The sequence below is a fragment of the Pogona vitticeps genome, chromosome 10 (assembly GCF_051106095.1).
Source record: "Pogona vitticeps strain Pit_001003342236 chromosome 10, PviZW2.1, whole genome shotgun sequence".
In the NCBI taxonomy this organism is placed as follows: domain Eukaryota; kingdom Metazoa; phylum Chordata; class Lepidosauria; order Squamata; family Agamidae; genus Pogona; species Pogona vitticeps.
Window position 1 is genome coordinate 2298703 of NC_135792.1, and position 12894 is coordinate 2311596.

The 12894-nt window shown below is 42.6% G+C and overlaps 1 protein-coding gene across 4 annotated transcripts in view; it reads left to right on the top strand.

Moving 5' to 3' along the window:
* ZFHX3 (zinc finger homeobox 3) overlaps positions 1–12894 on the top strand; it is a 190786-nt gene that overhangs the window by 98500 nt on the left and 79392 nt on the right. The window lies entirely within an intron of this gene.

The following is a 12894-nucleotide window of genomic DNA, read 5'->3' on the forward strand; positions in this document are numbered from 1 at the left end:
CAGCCCTGCCCTAACATTTGCAAAGCCCCCCAGAGTGGACAGCAGGTAGCCAAAAGATGTTAGACTATGGGAAATCACACATGACGTCCTTTCCCCACTGCCACCAGACTGGGCAGACATGCTCATCCAGAACCGGTCCACAAAAGAAGCCTCAACTATCCAGGACTGGCACTCCTGTCAATTCATTTGAGAGCCTCCTATGAACTCAGCAAAGAAGGCCCCAGAGGATACCTTTTGGTCAAGCCTCAACCACCAAGGCTGGTAGCATACCTCACCCCTAAACCTCCTGCATCTTATCCAATAGACGTTTGTGTCTCAATGTTGGGATACACTTTTTAAGCTGAGCATGGCATCCATGCATGTACTAAAGCCCTGCCACATGTGGTTTTCTGGTATATGGTCCCAGGGAGTACTTCTTCAGAGAGAGTCTTAAGAAAAGCTTTACTAGACTGGACAAAGCCCTGTTTACTTTACCATTCTGTTTTGGTGAAAAGATGCCTGCAGGAAGCCTTTAAGCAGAACATGAGGGTCAAACACCCTCCAGGTTCACCTCCATAGCAGCTGATATTTAGAGCTGTGTTGTTTTTATTTATCAATAATTTACTTATGACATATGGCAATCCTTTGAATGAAAAACTTTCCAAAGGTCCTCTCTTTAACAGTTCTTTTCAAGGCTTGCAAAATAAACTCTCTGATTTCCCTTTTTCCTCATGACTTCAACTTTTCCTAGTATGAGTATCTTTCCTAGCAAGTCGTGTTTTTCCCGAATACATTAGTTGAGTCATCTTAGTTTCTAGTGGGACTTAAGGCTTGATCTGCTCTAGAACCATCAGTTGTCTTTCTGGCAGTCCATGGCATCTGGAAAGCTCTCTTATTTTATTTTATTTTATTTTATTTTATTTTATTTTATTTTATTTTATTTTATTTTAATTTATTTATTTATTTATTTAACTAGCTAACTAACTAACTAACTAACTAACTAACTAACTAACTAACTAACTAACTAACTAACTAACTAACTAACTAACTAACTTATATGCCGCCCACTCTACCCAAAGGTCTCTGGGCAACTTGCAACAATTAAAATTCAATTAAAATACAATAAAAGATAAAATGATTAAAATACAATTAAAATTGCCATCAGGACCCACAGTTGATGTTATTTCAATTAAAAGCCTTCTGGAACAGGAAGGTTTTGACCTGGCACCAAAATGTCATCAACGTCGGTGCCAGACGAATTTCAGTTGGGAGGGCATTCCATAGTCTGGGGGCAGCTGCCAAAAAGGTCTTTTGTCTACAAACCATCCCTCTTACTTCCTCTTCCAGCACTACCACATTTCAGACCAGTCATTCAAATAAAAAAATTCAGAACTATATAGCCTCTAAAATGGGAGGTGATCTACAGTCATCATGAATAATAAATAGCTGTTGAGGGCACTACAGTATCTATCTTGAACAGTCTAATCCCCCTTTAAAGTTACCCCAGTTAGTGGCTATATTATGTACTAGCGAATTCTGTAAACTAACAATGCACTGTGTGAAGAAATATTTAATGTCATCAGTCCTGAACCTTTCAACTTCCAGCAGTCTTGGATGATCACACATTGAATTCTAAAATCATGATGAAAGGAATAGGACACTCTTTTCTATCCACTTTCTCAATTCCATGTATAATTGTATATGTCTCTACCATGCCCTCTTTCCCCTCAAATTTTTTGGAGTAACCCCTTAGTTTGCCACAGCAAAAACAACAAAGAGTCTTGTGGCACTTTAAAGATTAGCAAGTTATTTGATATAAGCTTCTGTGGACTTTAGCCCATATCAGATGCATTCATACATGTGCACCAGACTTTTGCTACATAGCAACTAACATTTGTTTGTCACTGAAATGTCAAAACTTTAAAAAAAACCTGCTACTACTACTTTAAAAAAAGCTCTCTATCGTAAAGAAAGATGTCAGAGTGTTCACACACATTAAAGAATCCTGCCGGTGTGTATGGGCTAACACCGCTTTTCCTTCCAAGGAAAGTCCAAAAGATGGCTTTCTGTGTGAGCGTTCTCCACTGACACTATTGATTTTCAGCAATATGCTTTGTCAGCGGCAGCAGCAGTATTGGGTAGTGGCCCCAAAGACAAGCACAGTGCACATTTTGCCTACCCATGATCTACAGTTTTCTCAAGGACTTCTGAAATTAACTGTCTTCACAACATCAATTTCTAGAAAAAGTGTTTTGGAAGACATCATGGCATCTCGGGTATTGACTGTCACATCACAACTGTAGAGAAAAGAAATTTCAGAATATTAATTATTCCTTCCTCTTATAAGAGGTCTAGCATCAGAGGGAAATATGACAAGGGCAAACTTTGTTGTGGAACTCCCAAAGAGAACAGAATCAACTGCCAAATTAAGACAGAAGTACATAAAAGAGGCAGGATAAACAGTGAGTGATTTCATGGAAGACAGCTCTTTCACTAAAATTTATCTATTTTGAAGGTTGAAGGCAAACCTCCTCTCCATCTGAATGCAATAATTAGTAGAACCAATTATTACAATGGAAAGAGAAGCAATGGGGGTCTTTGAGTCTTCAACCCAAAAGGAAGAATAAGAAGATTGCTGAAGCAGAGGAAGTGGAACACAGGAGTCGACAGCATTATCACCAGTATTCTTCACAAGAGAGGAACAGATCCCAAAAGCAAGCATGGTATCATGCTCAATACAAAGAAACAGCATCTAATAGTCTTTTTACTACCTCCATAAGGAAGTGGACCACCTATTGGGATCCAGTTTTTCTCTCATGCATACACAAACTTCAGGGAGATGCCTAGACAAAAGAAAGCATACCTGTCATTACACATTCACTAAATTAAAGACTCATTTCAGCCTAAAGTTTGCATAATAAGACCGTACTTAAGCCCACTCTGACTCTGCAACCTTTGCATGGTTTGTGTAGCTGTAGATCTTTTGCAAAAGGAACAGGCAGTAGTTCATTTCCTAATATGATATCTGAGTAGCCTAGGACTGGAAGTTGATGCTTACATTTGTTTAATTGAGAGTTTCTGAACGCTCCTAAGCAGAACAGTTGACATAGTGATAGTAAGAATAGTGATTTCTCCAAGTGGAAGGTGATTCAAAATCAAAATCAGTGACAGCTTAACTTTTGCCCCTTAAAGTACACAATAAAATTACACAGGATAGCAAAGCTGCCTCATCCAGAACAAGAATGATGGGAATCCAGGGCATCTCATTTGCTTTCTGTGCTAGATCTCTCTCCTGAACCACCTCTTGTCTCCTGTTTTTGCAGCTAAGTAGCTTAACTACCGTGTTTCCCCGAAAATAAGATAGGGTCTTATATTAATTTTTGCTCCAAAAACACATTAGTGCTTATTTTCATGGGATGTTTTGTATTTTTCATGTACAACAATCTACATATGTTCAAATGCACTCATGTCATCTTCTTCCGGTTGCAGCACAATGGTGGAAGGCAGGGTTTACTTAACTGGGGCTTATTTTTGGGGTAGGGCTTATATTACGAGCACCCTGAAAAGTCATATCCCTAGGGCTTATTTTAGGAGAAACAGGATAAGGACTTAGACATTTGTGATGTGGTCACCAGAGTTCAGAATCAGTACAGAAGAGAGAGAGCAGAATTTTCTCTTTAGATAAAATTTCCCCCTTAAGTACAGTAAAATACTATTAAAAACAAGAAATCTCAGCATAGTATCAGGTGTTGCATAATCAGTTTATGTTAGACTATGCCACTACTATCAGTTGAAGTGCTGATCCAGAGGGCAGACCTGTGAGAAGTAGTGTATGATATTTTGAAATTGAAGTAAGAAACTGAGCCCACATGGAGTTTGGCACTCAGATTACAGTGCCACCAGTACTCCTGTTTGAAAGTGTCCACTATTTGAGAGGTTGACCTGTTTAAATATAAAGAACTATTGTATAAGAAAGGAAAGCAGAGCTCTCAAAGTTGCCCATTAACAATCTGGTAGTACTTGCTTAGCAGTTTGAGGGGGACTGTATTTAAATTATAACAATTAGTTCTAAGTGTTAAGTGGCCATTCTATGTGTCACCTCAGGCTTTTCTAACACATCCTGTTGCTCTTTGTGTCTCTTCCACTCAGTCTCCCCTTGACTTTCCTCTGTGTGATGGTATCACTCATCTCAGCTCCAGCTTCCCACTTCCTCTTCCTTAGTAGTCACTTCATTGATAGCTTTTGTTGTTGTTGTTGTTGTTCATTTTGCAAAATGCTGTTGGGTTTCCATTTTAGCAGTTAGGATTTGGCTTTAGTTATTGTGCTAAAAACTGAGTTCAATCTTCAGTAATTCTTGCCGCAGCTTTCCTGCAATGTCTCTGTTGCCATCCCTGTACTTCTTCCTTTAGCAGACAAGAGTCATCCCATTCAGCCCTTCTTGGAAGCTCTTCAAAGCAAAATGCTGACCTCCAAGGCCCAGCCATCTTTTCTCCCCAAGAAATGTTTCTTGGGTCTCCGGGGGTCCATTGAAGGGGCTCAGGGGAATAAAAGCAGTAAGCACCTTGAAAAGTTCCTGGGCATCTCATTAAAAATAAGTTTTAAAATCACACATTAGTAGGTACTTTGCTAGCAGCAGGCAAAGTAGAAGCCTATGGACACCATGAAATCTTTCTCCCAAGGTAAAAAATAGAATTGCATGGCAGGAGGGTAAGTTCAGTTCTGAGAGGAGATGCCGGCAAACAAATCAGTTGAGGCTCTTGTAGGTGGCATGATGTTTTAGCTCCACCAGAAGTAACTTCAGGAATTGATTTTATGACTTCTGATGTTCAACTTGGCTTTACCTGTTCTTTTAAGAAGTTAGGAAGATGTTTTGAGCACTTTTTAAGTGGGAAGCATGAAGTATGAATATAATTAATGAATTTGGATTTCTTATCCAAGACTTCTTCCATATCAGCAGTCTAATGGGATGGGGAACAAGGAGTTGTTTTGCTAGTGTTGTTGTTGAATCACTGGGAGTTGAAACTCATTGATGGCCTAGTGCAAATTGATTAGAAATTGACTAGTGGTTCTCGGACTTTTTGCTGGCCCTTCTAAAAGATGCCTCACACTGGTTAGAGGCACACTGGAAGAGGCAAAGACACAACATCCCAAATCTGACATTTTCTGAGCTTTCAGTCAACCTGACCAGGAAAGAATTTTGGCAGTTGGGAGAACTTCCAAATAGTCTTATGTCTAATGAAGGTGTTAATCTCAGGTTGGTTCAGATGTGCTGGTTATATGGAAAGCTTTTATCAGGATCTCTTTATCCTGGATTTGTGCAACTGGCTGATGGCAGTACTAGGTACTCTTGCAGGGGCTTTGCAATTATCATAATAAACAGTTTTATCATCTTCTTGGCAATCAATAATGCGGCTTATGCTGCTTTAGTATCTCAGTGGTATTGATTACTTTAACAGCTGTGCAACCACAGTCAGCTTCTGTTAACCCTTGGGCTGCTGCACAGGCCTAGCCTGCCCCACGGGGGGTGGTGCGGTGGGAGATATTGCAAGCATCATGGACACTGTGCTGGAATTGGATTGGAAGCTGGAATGACCAGGCGAGTCTGAGATTCCATTGAAAACTCTGTAGCTCAAGGCGTAGATCAGGCTGTAAAGAGGAAAAGCACAGTGGAATTCCATGACCTTACATAGTGCCTTTTCGCTGTTGGTGCCTTGGGGCAGTCTCCTTGTGTCTTTGACTCCTCAGAGACAAGAAACCCTTCTGGTCCTAGAGCTGAAGTTTGCTCCTGGGATCCTTCATGTGAAATGCAGGTTAGGTTGACTAAGGACTGGGTAAGAGTCAGGTTTGGCTGTGCTCCTGGTCTATCTGCTTGATGCAGCTTCCAAAACTTATTTATGTGGGGCATGAGGTGTACCCACAGATTGAACAGCCTTGCATGAGTTAAAAAACTGCCATAACCCATCTCAGCCTGCAAACCAAGAACTCAGTGGTCGCTGCTTCTTTTCTGTTAGGAAGGTGCCTTTCCACAGAGAAGTGGTTCTGACCAGAGAGGCTGGAAAGGAAGAGTTTCACATACTTTGGAGGGAGTTTGGACACTGGGCCTTCTAGCCCAACCCTTTTCTTAATGGACTTTCCCATCATTTGCTGCCCTGCTCATTTCTGATCAATGAAAATGAAATTGCATCACCTCCTTGGAGGCTCCACGTATGGCTGCTGCTTCCAGCTGTGTCAGTTCCGGTAATGTATCTCATCAAGTGTGTGAGAGGGTAATAAGAAATAAAAAATAAAGCCCTGCAATTAGCAGGAGGCCAGGCTGTAGGCTAGCCATTTCAGTGCCAGTGACATCAGGTCCAGCAGCTAGACATTTTGGGGGAATTTAGCACCTTCCAAAGGCCAAGTCACTTTATTCCTCTGGATTCTTGCGGGGTCTACTGGATGTCCCCAGTACATTTGGGCTTGTGGGCACCTTTGAAATTTTGCAGGAGTGTTTGAGTGCTAACAGGGAGAATGGCAAGTCACAAACTAGCTGTTGTGTGAGATGCGTGGCCCGTTATGATGTGTACTACAAGGTAAGTTGAGGGAGCTGAGAGAGTTTATTTGGGAGGGGAGAGGATCAAGAGGCACATCATAGTCAACTTTAAAAAATTTGAAGGACTGTGACAAAGGGGATGATTGAGCAGATGTGGTTTTGGTTGCTGTACAGAGGTCGAAACACAGGATTGAAGGACAAATGCATGAGTGCGTGGTGATCCATTTATAGACCACTAAAAAAAAATCATCACATAGTCTGCTAGCTTTCATGGATGAGGACCACTTTGTCAGACATGCAGCAGTGTGAAGAATTTAAAATCCAAAAGTTCTTGGCAGGATGGATCTTTCTTAGATGTAAATCAGGAAAGATGCAGGCTGGTCTATAGTGGTCCATAAAGTCCACACTCTTGCATGTGTATCTTGTAATGACCACACAGCTTCCTTTTATTTCAGTGGAGGTTTGAAAGAAGACAAGAAGTTCTGGAAGAATGTCCTAATGATGGTCTGAGCTGTTTGACAGAGAAGGGGATTACTTTGGACAGTGGTGGATCTTTCTTCTTTAAATGTTTTCAAGCAGAGGCCGAGTAGGTGCCTGCTCGGGTGCTGCAGACACACACATCACACGTTGACAAGGAGTGACACTGGATGACCATTGAAATCTCTTTCAGAGAGTAGGAGATATCAAAATGCACCTCATTTCACTAGACTGAGAATGCATGAGGGGGATTGACACTCCCTGCTTTGTCTTCCTTGCTTTCTTTTTTTGTTGTTGCAAGCCAGGGATGTCTGGACCTCTAAAGCACTCTCTTGAGACACTATCATTTCTTTTCTACAGCAAGGGGGTTGTTATGAACCTCATGCACTTTAGTCAACATAGATAATTCTATAACTTAAATGAATATTGAGTTTTAACACTTTTAAAGTTACCAGGCTATGTGGGGCAGCTCTTGTTTGTGTCGTTGGCCTACCAGTTCCAGCTGCCGGTAGCAGGAGTCCTCTGTGTATGTTCTTCCTTGTTGGAAGGCAAGTAAGTGCCCCCCCCCGGCTGCAAGGCTCATGGCCCTCTGCGTCCTAGGTGCTTCAGTGTGCAGGCACAAGGCCAACCTTTTGGCTGTGCATGTCTCGGGGGAAGCTGCTGAATGAGCTCGGCTGCTTCCTCTCCGCTGGTCTCTCAGGATCGGGGTCAGTGCCTAGTGGAAAGGAGGTGGTGGTGGTGGGGAGGGGCTGTTCAGCATTTGCCAGTTTGGTTCTGAACTTCCTTGTCCTCTTGTCCAGCTTCCCAGACCTGCTTTGTGACTCCTTTTGATCAGCTCGTTTGGAGATTGCCTCACATTCCCTGATGAATTGGCTGAGTTGGCAGCTTTCAGTTCTACTCTGAGCTGATGTCCGTCTGAGGAAGCAAGCACCCAGCTTCTGACACAGAATTGGCTGCTCTAAGATTGAACCCATTTAGGAGTCATTGGTGGGCCTGCTGGCAAAATAGTGGAGGCCTGGCTGAGTTTGGTTTCTGTTTAAATGGCTGTGCCTCAAAACCCTCAGATCTCACCTGCAGGAAGTGGGCTTGTGGTTTGAACCCTTCAGATAATCCACTTCTCACTTCTGGGTGATCCTGCTCATTGAAGGAAAAAGAGGCGCCTAACAGTACAGCCCTATACCTTTTTGCTTAGAAGCAAGCTTTACTGAGTCCTGTAGGACCCAACCCGAAAGTGTTTATACACTAGCCTTCTTGGACCTCTTGCCTTCCCGGTTAGTGGGTTGCACATTGTCCAGTCACAAAGTGTCAAATCTCATCAAAAGGGAAGGGGACTGCGTAAGAAAAACAAAAGTATCATGGTCCCTTAAAGACTAACACATTTATTTCCGGGTGAGCTTTTGTGAATTGCAGCCCATCTCCACAGACACATGCATTATATGTACTGTAACCTGCAAAAGCTTGCATTGACATAAACTTATTTGTCTTTAAAAGTGTCGGAATACCTTTTTCATGTTTTCATTTTGGCTTTGTTTTTTCTTACCCATGCTTAAACAGATTAACACAGCCATGTTTTTGAAAGCTGCTACAATTGAAAGGGAGATGGACAAAGCTTGAGGTACTTTGACCCAAATCCTGCATGCAGACCTGAGCCCTGAAATAGAAAGCTAGCTCTTTAACTGAACCCAGAGTTCCTTATCTCATTCAATATTATTTTGATTGATTGATTGATTGATTGATTGATTGATTGATTGATTGATTGATTGATTGGATTGGATTGGATTGGATTGGATTGGATTGGATTGGATTGGATTTGTATCCTGCCTATCTGGTCTATGCGACCACTCTGAGCGGCTTCCAATATAATACAAACAATTAATAAAAACACATAGTTACATAAATCTACAAACGAAAATGTGGAAACCAAGAAAATAGGGAACTTCAGACACACTGACTGTCTTCTCTCACATGCCCAGTGCACTGTGCACCCATTCCTTTTCTTTAGAATCACACATGTTCCCATTTATGTATTACGAATGTGCCCAACAGATTGAGACATGCTGGGCTCTTCCTTAGCCCCATACCCTGACTGGGTCTCGATGTAAGCATATTTCCTTCTTTTTTTAAATTTTTTAACGAGGGGTGACAAAAAGGAAAAAGGGAATTGAGGTTCAGAGGGAAGAGGAGAAACAATATCATACTAATATCCATTCTATACATATTGCCATATCAAAATTTCAAATTACTCTTTTTACTATTTTCTGCCTTCCAGATTTATGTTCTCATTTCAATGTATGCTCTTCATACGTTGTCTATTGACTCTATCCATTTATAGAATAAGTCCCATCTTTCAGTTGCCTTTTGTAAAGGACAGTCCTTCATTACTTCTGATAAAATGTCCATTTCCGCTGTTTCCCGTATCTTCTCTATAAGATCTTCTTGTTTCGGTACCGTCGGACTTTTCCAGTTTTTGGCATAAGATGTAAGCATATTTCCTGATTTACAAAGGGGAATCCTGTGTCTGATGGGTTCTTGAAGTACTGTTCTGCATTTGAAGGGATCTTCTATTAGAAGGCCAGTCTAAGTTGAAATATAATGAACCTTGAGAATGGGGAGCAGTGTTCTTAAAAAGGCCATCAGCAATGCACCTGATAGTAGACAAAGCAGGCAATCAGTCTCCCAGCTGTGTGTAGTCTTCTGTATTAATGGCCAGATGTATTTCAGTTTCACAGGTTATCAGCAGGGTACACTGTGGGTTCAGGGTAAGGCCTACACACGCAAGATGTTGCTTGCTCTCACTTTAAGGAGTCAGAAGATGCTGGCACTTTGCTGCAAGATGACTGAACTTTTGCCACATATGCAAAAAATGTAGCCAGTTCACATATTTGTGAATAGATGTCTTGTGCTTATTAGCATCTACCTCTCCTTTCTCTTTCAGGGTACTTGAGCTTATTATATTTATATTATATCATATTTTCCTTAGTATCTGAGTTGTTCTGTCTGCTCTGTAAATTTAGAAGGTCACCTAGGATAGGACTTTTTTTTGACTAGGGCATGGTCTTCCCCTTCACACTGGCATTAGGCTGCTTAAAGCCAAACCCCCTGCCTTTCTAGAGAACTTTTGAGATTTCCTTTTACGGAGTCCTTTGCTTGAGTGTGTTTGCTAGATTTGTTTCTAGTTAGTTGCTTTTTACAATCTTACTACTGTCTATACAACTTACATTTAAAATTTTTAATTTATTAGCTAGCTTGGTGATCCTTTTAGTCAAGAGGCAGCCATGTAGTTGAAGAATGGTGAGAGGCAGGAAGGAGAGAGCCCTGGAGCTGGCCTGAAATGGTGAAGAATTGGGGCCTGGGAATGGGAGATGAAGAGAAGAGGGCTTCAGATTCCCAGTTCCTGCTCTCTCTAACTGAAAATCATTGATTTTGTAGGAAAACATGTTTACAGATACAGTACTGCACTGATCGACCTGGCTAGTTGACTTTTGCCTCCTTAAGTAAGAGCTACCTTTTTCTAATGAGCAGCCGATAGAGAAAGATGAATTGCCATTGCATGCGCAGAAGGGATTGAAGACAGAGACTGGTCCATTTCTGGAAATCCTCTGCTTTGTGAATTTTGTGGTGAGGTCAGCCCTGAGCCAAACCATTTGCAGAGCCTGGCTCTTGTGTTCAGGATAGGTGAGTTCTCAGGACCACCAGCTATAACCATGACCCTTAAGTGATCAGCGAGCTCCAAATGGGATGGCTGCAGAAGGCCTTGTGATCTGAAAGAAGGACTGGCCACTTGGGAACAGTTTTTGGAACTGAGTCTTTATGTGTCTTAAGTTGGTTGGCAGAGCACCGCTCACCGGGGGTGGTGGTGGCTTTTGGCTGGCCATGATAGAGGAGAAGGAGGGGGGTGGCAAGCAAGCCTTTGCCTACCCTATTTCGTTCCTTCGTTAACTGACTGGTAGGGGGAAGGGCAATCAGAGCAGCTGGGATGCCGAAGAGCCCACCAATTAATTGGGAAGCAGTTGCTGGTTTTTCTGGCCTGGCCTGGCCTGCAGAGGAGATTGGCTTTCCTGTCAATAAACAAGTCCCTAGTGCAGCATCAAAGCCGCAGTCCTTTATCAATCGTGGCCTCCTCTTCCCGCTTGTTCCTGTAACTTACCAAGCATTTATGACATTGATTTTACAATCAGGCTGTTAACCCTCCCGCCCCATCAGCTCTGCCAACCCTTTTGGTCCAACCTGTCAATCAGGCATCTCACAGCCAAATAGTGCATATATGCTGCCCTCTTGGTTTTCACTCATAGCCTGCCTCTTGTAGTTTCTTTCTTTTTTCCTTTCTTTTTGGTCACCTGCCCCAGGAAGTTTTCACTTGAACCTTTCATTCAAAGTTTATAAGGAGGCAGGAAATCCGGAAAAGCAACTCCTAAGCTTTCCAGTTCACCCAGTTAGAGGCAGAATTTGGGAGAGAAGATGAGAGAGAAGCAATATCGTGCCAAGAGGCACCAGAAAGAAAGTTGTAACTTTCAAACAGGGCACCAGCACAGTTTTAAGGAACCTGTTTGGCTTTCTGACATGAGACGACAAAGTCTTCAGCAGCAACTGCTGGCTGCCGAGTAAGTCTGTGGAGAGACCTGGGAGCAGATGGATGAAGGGATCTGTCAACTTGGCTTCTTCAGTCATGGGGCTGTGCAGGGGTGTCATTGCATCCATTGTTGTCAGCTTTGAAGATGTTATAGTTCTTCTTTCTAGTCATGGAAACCTGCGTTATTGAGGGGAGCCGAGAGAGGCTGTAGATGACTGGGCAGTTTGCACAGGGGACTGGTGAGAATCCTTATTGCCAGGAGTATGACCATGGAGGCTGTTATCACCCCAGAATCTATCAGCACCCTCGTTTCAGGCCAGTGGGACCTTACCCATTTATTTGGCTTCAAGCAGGCCTAAAAGGGAAGTAGGAAGTGGGTACTGACAGCCTGGTCAACAGTGCCTCTTCCTTGGCTATCCTGTGGCGGATGTCTTTGCCTTGCTCTGCTCAGTCTCATCTTGAATCTTGTCCAGGCTCTGCTTCTGTGGCCTTGCTAGTTTAGCTACTATTTATTTATTTATTTATTTAGTTAGTTAGTTAGTTAGTTAGTTAGTTAGTTAGTTAGTTAGTTAGTTAGTTAGTTAGTTAGTTAGTTAGTTAGTATTTGCAGTTACACCTACCTTTTTTCAGGGTGGTTTACACAGTTCCCCCCTTTTCACTTTTACCCCCTCAACAACCCTGTGAGATAGGTCAGGCTGAGTGACTGTGACCGGTCCAGAGTCACCCAATGAGCTTCAAGGCTAGTAGTTACTTGAACTCGGTCTTCTCTCAACTCCCACCACCACTGCTTGCACTCTGGGTCCTCTTCCCCATCTCCAACCTGCAGTAGTAAGCTTGGCTGTTGCAGGCTGAAAAGTCTCTAAAGTCCATCCTGTTTTACTGTGGGAACTGTCGGGCTCTAGCAGATATCATGTGAAACTAGAATGTGCTCAGCCTGTATTGAGATAATTGTTGGGCTTCCTTGGGAGACTGAGCTGCAGTGCTCCCCTGACAGATGCAACAGGTTTTTGTTGCCAGCTTGTATGAGAAAGCCATAAGCTTTGGAAGACTAAAGTGTTTTTTCTAGCTGAATGAGTGAAGTCCTTCCAAGAACCCCTCTCCAGATGCTTTTTCTGCCACACTAAGGGGTTTCCATGTTTTTATGAGCTTCTGCCCATCCATTCTTTCCTCTGTCCATATTATCCAGACTTTGCAGCGGACAGAAGCCGCTCCCTTGAGTGAGATGAGTGGGGTGCTTGTCATAACCACAGTGTATGGGACAGCGGTCTGTGCTTATTCTTGACTGACCTGCATCCCTTTCTCAATCTCTCTTAATCTCTCTCTCTCTCTCTCCTTTCTT